The sequence below is a fragment of the Musca autumnalis genome, unplaced genomic scaffold (assembly GCF_047663935.1).
Source record: "Musca autumnalis isolate F117 unplaced genomic scaffold, ASM4766393v1 scaffold_5, whole genome shotgun sequence".
Classification (NCBI taxonomy): domain Eukaryota; kingdom Metazoa; phylum Arthropoda; class Insecta; order Diptera; family Muscidae; genus Musca; species Musca autumnalis.
Window position 1 is genome coordinate 17,271,677 of NW_027412088.1, and position 12,009 is coordinate 17,283,685.

A 12,009-nucleotide genomic window follows, 5' to 3' on the forward strand; every position below is an offset into this window, starting at 1 on the left:
TCTCTAGAAATTTCTTTAGAAAATCCACGCCTTGTGGCCTTTTGAGGTCTCTAGAAATTTCTTTAGAAAATCCACGCCTTGTGGCCTTTTGAGGTCTCTAGAAATTTCTTTAGAAAATCCACGCCTTGTGGCCTTTTGAGGTCTCTAGAAATTTCTTTAGAAAATCCACGCCTTGTGGCCTTATGAGGTCTCTAGAAATTTCTTTAGAAAATCCACGCCTTGTGGCCTTTTGAGGTCTCTAGAAATTTCTTTAGAAAATCCACGCCTTGTGGCCTTTTGAGGTCTCTAGAAATTTCTTTAGAAAATCCACGCCTTGTGGCCTTTTGAGGTCTCTAGAAATTTCTTTAGAAAATCCACGCCTTGTGGCCTTTTGAGGTCTCTAGAAATTTCTTTAGAAAATCCACGCCTTGTGGCCTTTTGAGGTCTCTAGAAATTTCTTTAGAAAATCCACGCCTTGTGGCCTTTTGAGGTCTCTAGAAATTTCTTTAGAAAATCCACGCCTTGTGGCCTTTTGAGGTCTCTAGAAATTTCTTTAGAAAATCCACGCCTTGTGGCCTTTTGAGGTCTCTAGAAATTTCTTTAGAAAATCCACGCCTTGTGGCCTTTTGAGGTCTCTAGAAATTTCTTTAGAAAATCCACGCCTTGTGGCCTTTTGAGGTCTCTAGAAATTTCTTTAGAAAATCCACGCCTTGTGGCCTTTTGAGGTCTCTAGAAATTTCTTTAGAAAATCCACGCCTTGTGGCCTTTTGAGGTCTCTAGAAATTTCTTTAGAAAATCCACGCCTTGTGGCCTTTTGAGGTCTCTAGAAATTTCTTTAGAAAATCCACGCCTTGTGGCCTTTTGAGGTCTCTAGAAATTTCTTTAGAAAATCCACGCCTTGTGGCCTTTTGAGGTCTCTAGAAATTTCTTTAGAAAATCCACGCCTTGTGGCCTTATGAGGTCTCTAGAAATTTCTTTAGAAAATCCACGCCTTGTGGTCTTTTGAGGTCTCTAGAAATTTCTTTAGAAAATCCACGCCTTGTGGCCTTTTGAGGTCTCTAGAAATTTCTTTAGAAAATCCACGCCTTGTGGCCTTTTGAGGTCTCTAGAAATTTCTTTAGAAAATCCACGCCTTGTGGCCTTTTGAGGTCTCTAGAAATTTCTTTAGAAAATCCACGCCTTGTGGCCTTTTGAGGTCTCTAGAAATTTCTTTAGAAAATCCACGCCTTGTGGCCTTTTGAGGTCTCTAGAAATTTCTTTAGAAAATCCACGCCTTGTGGCCTTTTGAGGTCTCTAGAAATTTCTTTAGAAAATCCACGCCTTGTGGCCTTTTGAGGTCTCTAGAAATTTCTTTAGAAAATCCACGCCTTGTGGCCTTTTGAGGTCTCTAGAAATTTCTTTAGAAAATCCACGCCTTGTGGCCTTTTGAGGTCTCTAGAAATTTCTTTAGAAAATCCACGCCTTGTGGCCTTTTGAGGTCTCTAGAAATTTCTTTAGAAAATCCACGCCTTGTGGCCTTTTGAGCTCTCTAGAAATTTCTTTAGAAAATCCACGCCTTGTTGCCTTTTGAGGTCTCTAGAAATTTCTTTAGAAAATCCACGCCTTGTGGCCTTTTGAGGTCTCTAGAAATTTCTTTAGAAAATCCACGCCTTGTGGCCTTTTGAGGTCTCTAGAAATTTCTTTAGAAAATCCACGCCTTGTGGCCTTTTGAGGTCTCTAGAAATTTCTTTAGAAAATCCACGCCTTGTGGCCTTTTGAGGTCTCTAGAAATTTCTTTAGAAAATCCACGCCTTGTGGCCTTTTGAGGTCTCCAGAAATTTCTTTAGAAAATCCACGCCTTGTGGCCTTTTGAGGTCTCCAGAAATTTCTTTAGAAAATCCACGCCTTGTGGCCTTTTGAGGTCTCTAGAAATTTCTTTAGAAAATCCACGCCTTGTGGCCTTTTGAGGTCTCTAGAAATTTCTTTAGAAAATCCAGGCCTTGTGGCCTTTTGAGGTCTCTAGAAATTTCTTTAGAAAATCCACGCCTTGTGGCCTTTTGAGGTCTCTAGAAATTTCTTTAGAAAATCCACGCCTTGTGGCCTTTTGAGGTCTCTAGAAATTTCATTAGAAAATCCACGCCTTGTGGCCTTTTGAGGTCTCTAGAAATTTCTTTGGAAAATCCAAAAGTGTTTCGGGGGAGATACGGACTCCAAATCGTCTGAAACGGATTTTGTCCAAACATACTTGGGGTCTAAACCTATTATTTCGACGAGGCACATTTTGTCCATATAAAAAATGCCGATGGTATAAAAATGAGGGCTTCTTGGAGGACTACAAGAAGGAGATGAGGGAGAAAGAATATATGATCAAAGACTACATTAAATCATTCTCAATTGTTAAGATAAGAGATTTTTTCCTTAAGCAGCTACTTATCCCTATTTCCATCAAAACGGAGTCTTTAAGGGCGACTTTTTGATTACCTTTTTCCTACTGACAGATAAATTATGACATATAATTGCAAATGTAATAAATCTTAAATATTCTACTTAACCACAGTAAAAAAAGAAGCGTGGAACAACATGCCAATATTTACAAGTAGCACCAGCTGGCTAACAACATTGTTTATCATATTCCGGTAATCAATTTTCTACGGGCCTTAAACTAACATTGAATCTGTATATGTGTGAGTGAGTTTCAACATGGTGGTAATTACACCCACAAGAGTTTTTTTAAAGAATATATTACAGCTTTTTGTGAATGTAAACGATAGCTTTTTTTCTAAATCAAACCACAAGGTAATAGCTGCAAGAGCCCGCATATATTTACTACCACTACTACAACCACATTTCTCGGTTCTCTGTAATGAAAGGAAAAAATTCATATTATGTACGGAGGATGAGGGCCGGGGCATAAACTATCATAAATATAAAGGAAAACTACTTTTCTGTAACATTTGAATACAAACAAAAAAAACAGAAATGAAATGAGAACTGAAACCTCGCTTGCAGTCAACAAAAAGAGGAACATGAATAAAAGGATGAATGAATGAGTTGAATTTTGAATGACTTCAAAAAAAGTCAGAAGGGGACTTGATACTGACATTGGAGGTCATTGCGAATAATTGCAGATAATATACCGCAAACAAGAAGCAACATACTCTTGGAATATGGTTTAAACTAATGATTCGTTCTTATGGGGTTCAAGGTCTTTTTTGAAAAAAAAAATAAGAATTGGCTTGAGAAAACTATTTAAGGCAGTGAGTGAATCCTTGGTTTGCCCTAAAGTAGATATTTCAAACGAGAACTGAAAGTGAACAAAATTTACATCAGCAATTTTTGTACTTCAAGCACACATACATACATACATACATATGTATAAACAGCAGACAAATTGCCTAATAGAACACAACACACAAAAGTCCTAACTAAACATTTTGACAAACTATTCAGCAGACGTAATCAAAAAAGCTCTGCTTGCATGAGTTACCAAAAAGAGAAACAACCCAAAGTTGACATAAACTAATCACACACAACAAACTAGATACCTTGCGGACTAGCTGGCTGGTTGCCTGATTGACAATCAGAACCAACTCAGGAAATGTTTAGAATTTCATGGTAGACAGTGGTTAGAAGTAAAAAAATAACCCGATAAACGAAAGGATGTTCTCAAATTCAAGGTGAATTCAGAATTTTGAGCAGAAGGCGACCGTCGAGACGACAGTTTTTATAGGCATAGGGAAGCAGAGAGGAGTCTAAATAGAGGAGTAGAGGGGAGTTTTGATAGACGAGAAAAGATGAGTCTTTATAGACAACCAGAAGGCGACCAACCAGAAAAAAGTCTTCATATAAACAAACAAGCAGAAAGATATTTTAGAAACAATCAGAAGGAAGTCATTGGAGGCGGCTAAAGGACGGAGTGGAAGACTTTATGAACGGGCAAAACGGAGTGTTATAGACACGAACGGTGTCTCTTGAGGGGAACAGGGGGGAATCTTTATACAGAGGGATGTGGAGTGTCTATGGACGAGCAAAACGGGGTATTGTTAGAATCCCGGGAGGTCGTCCCTATAGACGAGCAGGTAGAGATTTTGGAGACAATCAGAAGGAGTCTTTACAAGCGACCAAAAGTGCCGAGTACGAGTATTTATCAATGGGTAAAAGTATGTCTTGATAAACGAAGAAGTGAGTCATTATAAGCAACCAGGAAAGGATATTGATAGACTGCCGGAGCGGAGGCTTCATTACGAGTAGTGTCTTCTAGACCAGTATTGCTGGAAAGCCACAAGTTGAGTGTGAATCTTTATAGACGATCAAGTGGAATATTTACGACAGCTTGTATATACATTAGGGTGACCAAAAAACATTTTTTTTTATTTTTTATAACGATGGGTTAACGTTAACCCGTGCCAACCTAGCGATCTTTCTTTATACCCGCAGCATTTATGCTAACGAGGGTATATACACTTTCATACGGGCAAAATGTGCCTCATCGAAATAATGGTTTTAGACCCCAAGTATTTTTGGACGAAATGTGTTTCAGACAATTTGGAGTTTATTTAGCCATGTCCGTCCGTCTGTCTGTCTGTCCGTCTGTCTGGCTGGCTGGTGCGCACGATAACTCTTGAACGGAGCAACCGTAATATTTTGCCCAAACTTAGTTTAAGTTCGAAGATGGTTTATATCGGTCCACTCCTTCCGGTACCTCCCCCACAAAAGTTCGAAAATGTTCAGAAAATTTGTGCGCACGATAACTCTTGAAGGGAGTAACCGATTTGGCCCACACTTTGAACACCGTGAAAGTTTTACCAGACTTAGATGGAGTTTAAATATCGACTCAGTCGATCCACTCCTTCCGGTACCTCCAACACAAAATTTCGGAAAAGTTCAGTTTAGGACCTGCTCTCGAATCCCTTTGATTTTTGTTGTAGCAATTTGTATTCGCTGTGCCCCATACGACGGTACAAGTTTCATAAGGGGCAAGCCCATACTTCCTGAGAAAATAGCCCGAGAAGTGCAAAAAACCCCTATGACACCGTGTGTAGTGGTTGGAGCGCACGATAAATCTCGAACGGATCTGCCAATTCGGTCCAAAATTTGGCCTTCGTAATATTTTGTCCAAACATAGTTTAAGTTCGAAGATAAACCATGTCGGTCCACTCCTTCAGGTACCTCCGTCACAAAAATTCAAAAATCTTCGGAAAAATATGCGATAATTCATGAAGAGAGTGACTGATGTAATCCATACACTGCACATCGTAATAGATCTACCAGATATAGATCAGGTTCGAATATGGACTTTATTTGTGTTCTCTTTTGTGTACCTCCCACACAAAATTTCGGATAAGTTCACTTTAAGACCTGCTCTCGAATCACTTTGATTTTTGTTGAAACGATTTGCATTCGCTACCTCCATTACGACGGTAAAAGTTTTGTCAGGAGCAGGTTCATATTTCTTGGGAAAACATCCCGAAAGGTGTAAAAAGCCCTATGTCACCATATGTGGCTCTCGAACTGTTCTACCGATTTGGTGCAACATTTGGTCTTCGTCATATTTTATCCAAACTTCGTTTCATGGGGCAATACCGGTCCCCAACTTCCGGTACTTCTCCCCAATGTTTAAAAATGTCACTAAAATGTTAGGACGATATAACTTGAATGGTGCAACCAATTTGGTCCAAACTTCTTACCTCCTAATATTTTGTTTAAAATTTAGTTTAACTTCTAAAATGGCCCATATCGGTCCTCCCTAAGGGTACCTTCCCCACAAAAGTTCAACATTTGTGTTAATTCCTAATCCACATTTTTGTCGGCAAGTTCAAATCTTGAAAAAGTGACACAAAATTCTGAAGAGACGCTAAATACATTCTATCTATCCGTAGATGAAAGTTTTAATTCACATCGGCTGAGGGTATACCTCTGTCGGCAAAGCCGACTGACACTTTTTTCTTGTTTTATAGTAATTTGTGTGGGGTCAAAACTACTAAAAGACAAAAAGAGTCTTTAAAGACAAGTCTTTAGAGGAAATAAGAATTTTTCAGAAAGAAATATTTATAGGTAGCTAAAAGAGAGTATGACGATTAGCAGAAAGTGATTTATTATGGTCAAAATAAGAATATTTAAATGCAATCTGAGGACTGCAACAGGGTGCCATCTTATGACATCAATGAACCACATTCATAAGGAGATGAAGATTTTAGCGATGCATCAGCACAACAAGATGTCGATATAAACAAATTTATTTGACACACTTCCCCTACCAAGGCACGTCAGGAGAGATCTTCATGATCTAGAGAGAGAGAGAGGTCTAAAGGTACAGGCGAGAGAACCAGGCAGGACTGAATAGAATTCACACTGATGCAGTTGAACAAGCAGTACAAAGGTACAGAGTGAATGCCGTATTCGGATACTTACCCCCATCCATCAAAGGAATACATATTGGGACCTAATTGCGACCGCAGGACAACCTGTATTTGTTTAGATGTACAGATATCCCTTGTCTCCCGTTTTTTTTATGGTCGCAGCCCAAAACGACTAAAACGAAACTAAAAAGTAGTCGATATAGATGAAGTCTGATCGACGCTAAAAACGACGATAAAATCTTTTGTACAGACTATGATAAAGTCCGTATAGACGACGAAAATGTCGTAGGCGACCGTAATCAGATAATCGTGTAGGCAGACAACAACAAAGATCGCTATGGAGAAGTCGACACTCTAGTCTCCTTTGTAGCCGATCAAAAATGATCTACACACGCACGGTGGTGGGTTCTTCAACACCGTAAGGCTGTATCCGCAGTATACACATTTTTGCAAGTCTATAATTTTTCTGCTTGCTCCGGATACATTTTTCAACACAGGGTCGAAGGAAAACCCAGGAACAAAGTTGGTGTGGATGCATCTCGGTGGTTGCTCGTCCATGTGAGGAACTACGACAAGGGGGACTATGTTGCTGAATACGGCGCACAGTGAGTCTTTGTCTTCATCATCAGAATACGAGACTCATCCGCACTTCCCTCAAACTGACAATGCAACCCGTCGTTTCTCTTGGAACAGGCCACACCCCTATAATAGTTATTGTCAGCAGACCGCCCGACTTCAACTCCCACCCGCATTACTCCAATCAGGGAATGTTAATTTTGGAAATTTCAGCAATCACCGCTTCAGAAGCAAATAAGCGTGATGAGCTTCGTCGCGCAAACCCCAGTGACCCCAGAGTTAGGGGGCTGACACGGGAAGTTGACAGGCTGCTAGGTAAGCATAAGCGGAACATGTGCCTAAATTATCTGAATTGTTACAACATTAGAGCCGAAATAAATAAAATAGGCGCAAAGGTTAAGTCATTCTCGAACCTTGGGATAAAAAAAAAATATGGCCTCAAATACGTTTGGTGACGTTACACAGATTGATCCGAAAAAATGCGCAAGTTATTTTAATAGATATCTTCTTTGCAATAGATATCTTCTTAACAAAAGGAATCTTCCTTCCAGGCAGGAACCATTCATTACAATTTTTCAATGTATCTCTAAAGGCCTTACAGCTCAACTCGAAAGACAATTAATTAAAATATCACTATAAATGGCCTTCGCCTTAATAAGGCAAAAATAAAAAATAATTTCAGCATGGGCTGGGATTCGAACCTGGGTCTCCGACAACTGAGTGTCAAGGTTGCCGGCGTCTTAGCGTTCTAAGTCACCATCAACTTGTCAAAAAACTTTAGACAATAATTGATGATCAAATCAAAAAAATAAAATCTTCTGATATAGAAGAGCAATTACTAATGATGTAGGAATAAAACTTACCGTAGTATTTGTGAACATTGAAAAATGGGATTACCAAGCAAGACTATAGGAAAAGTGTGGAGTTTCAATTAACTGACATAATTTCGCATATACATTTATCTAATGAAGTGCGATATATATACTAGTTTCCAAGCATTGCCTTCGTCTGCCACAACAACAACATCCTAATACACCTGAAGATCGGCTTTACCACCTGTGAAACATAGTGTAATGGTTGGATGCGTGGGACTTCGGTAGACACCCAATTTTTTAATGTATCTCTTAAGGCATTACAGCTTAACTCGAAAGAGAATTAATTAATATATCACTATAAATGGCCTTCGCCTTAATAAGGCAAAAATAAAAAATACAATGGATGATGTGCCTAATGCTATTTGGAACACAAAATCATCCCATCGTGGTGCTTTGACGGAATCTGATAAGACGAAACAGCTGGATTGGCAGAGGGTTTTGGATATTTCACCAATATTCTTAACATAACCACCCACATCGTACTCGAAGCCTGAAAAATGGGTTCCGTAAGCAGCACAACACTGAAATACCGCTGCACGTTATCTCCGAGGACACAAGCCGTGTGATAGGATAGTGTTGGTGGCGAGTCGAGCGGCTTGTCAAAAGCCTTTCTTTGATACTGTTAAGCACTTCAGGCTGTTTAGAAGACCCAGCGTTCTTTCCCATCATTTCAACCTTCGCGGCTATGGCCCCCAAAGACCTGAGGCTTTGATGTCAAAAGGAATCATTTTGTCAGGCACATATCTTCTGACAAAATTACCAGATTAAATATAGCAAACAAACTGCGAACAGACACAACACGAAAGTTGGACATCGGTAAGCTGCAATCACAACAGATAGCCACAGCATATTCCACTCAAATGGCCCAACTGCTTAATCAAAGCACTCCTCGTCCCGATAACATATCAGGACAATGGCAAAACATTGCCCACTCCATGCAAACAGCCGCAAAATCAGTACTTGGATACCAGAGACCTCCACCAAGAAATCCATGGTATGACCAAGAGTGTCGTGTTGCTACCGAAGAGAAAAATGGGGCATATAGGACCACTAAACGGAGAGAGAGCAGAAACGTCTTTTCCACAGGAAAAAGAGAGATATGGAAAAGCGGAAGTGTGAACAAATCGAGATGAAGTCCGAAAATTCTACCAAAGAGTGAAACATCAAACTGATGGCTTTGGCAATGGCACATCCTCCTATAGAGACCTGCAAGGTAATTTGGTAAGATAGTGTGCTAAGTATATGGAAATAGCATTTTTCCAAACTGTTGGTATCCAATAGTAGCGAAGTCGATGAAGATACCACAGATCCAATCCCAGAAGATGGTATTGAATGTATACCACCCGGCCAAGATGAGGTAAAGACATCAATAAACCGGCTGAAGAATAATAAGGCAGCAGGAGGAGCAAAACCGGAGGCGAAACGCTGATAAGGTGTATGCATCAGCTAGTTAACTCCATCTGGCAGGAAGAACGCATACCCGACGATTGGAACCTGAGCATCCTGTTTCCCGTCCATAAGAAAGGAGATAAGACTTTATGCTCCAACTATAGGAGCATAAGTCTTCTCCCTATCGCCTACAAGATAGTGTCAGGAATATTGTGCGAACGACTAAAGCCCACGTTCAACGAAATAATTGCACCTCACCAATGCGGCTTTAGACCTGGCAAGTCCACCATCGACCAGATATTTACCCTGCGTCAAATTCTGTAGAAGACACAAGAGATGCAGATCGACACCTACCACCTTTTTGTCGATTATAAAGCAGCCTTCGACAGACCGCTAGGTTCAAAGGCATTCCAAGCCATGTTTGAATTTGGTATCACCGCAAAGCTCTTTCGGCTTTGTAAAACGACGCTAACTGACGCAATATCTTCAGTTAAAATAGGAAAGAACCTCTCCGAAGAGTTTTGTTCCAAAAGAGGTTTCAGGCAAGGAGGCAACCTTTCGTGTGCTCTTTTCAACATCCCGCTAGAAAAGCTTATACGGGAGGCAAACGTCAAAAGAAGTGGCACAATCTACACCAATAGCCACATGTTACTTGCTTATGCTGATGATATAGAAATCATGGGACGATCAGTAAAAGAAGTAACCGATACCTTTATGAAGGTCGAAGGAGAATCTGCTAAATTGGGTCTGGCGGTAAACGGCGAGAAGAACAAGTTGATAGTGTCGACGTGCAATACGTCCATTAGCTCGGATTAACTGTTGAAGTTGGTTCCTATAATTTTGAGGTAGTAAAAGACTTCGTCTACCTCGGCACAGCCGTAAACACAACAAACAACATCAGTTATGAAATAAAAAGAAGAATTGTATTGGCCAACAGATGCTACTTTGGCTTAAGTAAGCACTTTAAAAACAAAGCCACAACTCGTCAAACAAAAATAACGCTTTACAAAACACTGATACTACCCGTCCTAATGTATGGTTCTGAAGCCTGGGTAATTGCGTAAGCAGGTAAGGCAGTGCTTGGCGTGTTTGAGAGGAAAATTCTTCGAAAGATCTGCTGTATCAGCTATACCACGACATCAGTATAGATAAACATATCGAGATGCAGCGATTGCGTTGGCTAGGCCATATCATAAGAATGAGCTATGATGAACCCGCTAAAAAGGCGTATACATTCGGGCCGTATGGCGGTGCACGCAGAATTGGCAAGTGGATGTAGAGATGACAAGTTCGGTCTATGGAACAAATGTTCTGTAATGGGCCAACTAAGAAAGTAAGTTTTTTTTTTTACTTTTCAAACCCATGTTTCGTTACCAGTAAGAGGAAATGTAGCACAAAAAGGAAATCTAAATGAAGCAATTACAATAGAAATGATACACAAGAAGAGAGAACAAACGAAGGACAAATGTTTGTTACAATAATGGTAGAGATATACATGCGAAAAGGATGAAATCGCAACACATTATATTGTGGTTGAGATGATTGGACAAAGTAGAAACATAAATCAAGTTGATATATTTCTAACTAAGAACGATCTAACAACCACAAGGGTCATTTCAGTGTTTTTATTTGGGAAAAATTTTAAAATTAAATCAGACTGTGTTAGAAAGGCAAAAAATCTCCGCAAACATTAATATAATCGCACAAACTATAGCAAAATAAATACCATAAGAGATCCGCTTAATGAAGCAGTTATTGGAAAAAATTATGCAAAAATAACTATAAATAATAAATCATCAAAGAAAAAACATATTTGAACATGAATTTATTAAAATTCATATTTCATCATCATGACAATCTTAAGAGGCCCTAGTCATGAAAGAATATTTAAACGGATTTTTATTAAAAGAAAAAACATCGTGCCACTAGATTGGGTCTTAAGGACATTCAGCAACCCTCCTACCCCAAATCCTAATTTTTCAAATTTTATGAAAACTTGTAAAATGATGAACTACTTTATATTCTCAACTACTTTTACTGAATTTTAAAACATTTCATTATTTTCCCTTCCATACCCATCACTTCCATGTTTATCAAGCCATTGTCCATGCTCTTCTCATTACAATGAATAACAAATGGATGGAAATGAAAACTTTTGGGGAAACACACATTTCTCACACACAAAATGAAGGCTATTTTGATTTCAACAAACGCAATAAACCCTTTTCCACCCACCTTAATCCCTCCATAATGCACTACTCATTCCCCCCATCTTAATCCCTCAATATCCACTACTCATTTACATACTGCTTCCTTCCTGGCTCCACTTAGCTGGGCTTAATTTCCATTTAGTGGAATTTGGAGAATATCAAAAAGTAAACTAACATTTCAAGTGAAGCCACATTAAAGCAGCTGCACCCAACAGTTTATTCAATTAAAATTCCGCAACAGGCAAAAACAACAACATGGAATAAAAAACATGTTGATTTCATCAACCAGTCAGTCGACTAAGCGGGAGAAGATATAGCAAATTGTAGAAATTCAGCTTCCTACTGAAATGAAAATTAAAATTTTTCTTGCCAATTCATTTGGAACTAATGCTGCCTATAGCGTATTTTTTTGGAAATCATCTGCAGAATTTGGTAATGCCACTTCAACAACAGTGGCAAAAGCAGCTGCACCAGGTGTTAGAGCTGTTATTATTTTCACTAACACCTAAGCAAATGAAATTCGAACAATTATCAAAATCTACGATAACGATTGAAGTGAAACGTGGTGGATCACTAATGATGATTGCCCGAGCAACGTGTGTGTTTGATTCATTTAATAATTTTATAGATGATTTTCGAAAT